The sequence below is a fragment of the Limulus polyphemus genome, unplaced genomic scaffold, assembly GCF_000517525.1.
Source record: "Limulus polyphemus unplaced genomic scaffold, Limulus_polyphemus-2.1.2 Scaffold2855, whole genome shotgun sequence".
Lineage (NCBI taxonomy): Eukaryota > Metazoa > Arthropoda > Merostomata > Xiphosura > Limulidae > Limulus > Limulus polyphemus.
The window spans coordinates 103,052-104,481 of NW_013668465.1; the positions used below are offsets into that span (position 1 = coordinate 103,052).

The 1,430-nt window shown below is 30.3% G+C and overlaps 1 protein-coding gene across 3 annotated transcripts in view; it reads left to right on the forward strand.

The window, feature by feature from the left end:
- The window catches only part of LOC106468067 (protein sidekick-like), a 110,911-nt gene that overhangs the window by 82,360 nt on the left and 27,121 nt on the right, over positions 1-1,430 (forward strand). The window lies entirely within an intron of this gene.

Below are 1,430 nucleotides of genomic sequence, written 5' to 3' on the forward strand. Positions count from 1 at the left end.
AATATTCTTCACATTTTCTAATGTGGTTGAGTTATAAAAGTAATAGTTAGTTCCATTATTGGACTCAAAGGCCCAAACAAAGCCTTATGTGTGCATGAGACTATTTAACTTAAACATTTAAATTCGGAGGGGAAGGAGGGAATATCAAATGAAGTTGTTTGAGTTATAGCCTTTACCTCTAGTTGTGCATAAAGGTTTAAGACAGTAGTCAGTATGACAGAACTATCAGTTACATTTTTTACTTCTTAGTAGCTGAGCCTAGCCATGTGAAAACCATAACACCTATCTGTGCATTAAATGTTATCAAAGAATGTAAAGGCCAAAATCACAAATTGCTTTTATGTTGTCATATTTTGCTAACTTACAAGCTGTATACAAATGTAGATTGGTGTCAAAGGTAAACATCAAGCTAGTTTCTTTATACTTGTTACCAAAATTGGGCAAGTTATATTAATTGTTGTAGATGAAAGATCAACATACTCCACAGAACATTTGCGAATGTTGCATAGTATTCCTACTAGTTTTTGTAACATTCTCACCAAATTTAGGAAAGATATAGACAATAAGTTCTAATATAAATTATAACAAAGGATAAAAGTTTCCCAGAGGTTAGCTAGTGATTTGCTTTTGTATTGCACAGTGCATTCAAGTGTAATATAGGCCTAGGGTCATAGTTTTATAAATTCAAGATGAATATTACAGAAAAGACAAGATTGCTTCTTTTTTCTTATTTTCAAACTCATTTAGTAGGCAGCACTACAGACTTAATGCATGTTATTCTTGTAATTGTTTTATGTTTTTGTATATTTTAAATATCTAGCTGGTTAAGACAATGACTACCAGTATTATTGAATAGATTGCTAATTTTTCCTAATAATGTATTAATTTGAGAGTGGTTTACTTAAACTCTTAAAATACTAAGTTTGATAAATATTGTATAAATTCCACTCATTGTGGTTGTTCACTAATACAGGGTTATTTTTTAAATCTACAAAGGGAAGTGACTTTGTTACAAATAAAAGTAATGAAGTTAAAAGTCATAATAATAATAATAATAATAAAGTAATTATATTTGAAAACATTAAACAATCACATATGTTGGTACAGTTTATATTCAACATGTAACATAAGGTACCTTGAGATTTATTTGTAGCACATTGTCATTTTATATGCATCCACAAAATATTTTGTATACTAAGTGGAACAAATTTGACTGATCCACATAGACTTCATCTAAACTGCTTACAGTGTTATTCAACAAGGTTTGAAATTTTTATTCTTTAGAAGGATTTTAATTGTTGTTTATCACAATAGTTTGTTTCTAATGGTCATTAAGGAACTCAAAAATGTAAGCGGGTTTGAATCCGCATCCCACCAAACATGCTCGCCCTTTCAGCCGTGGGGGCGTTATAATGTGACAGTCAATCCCA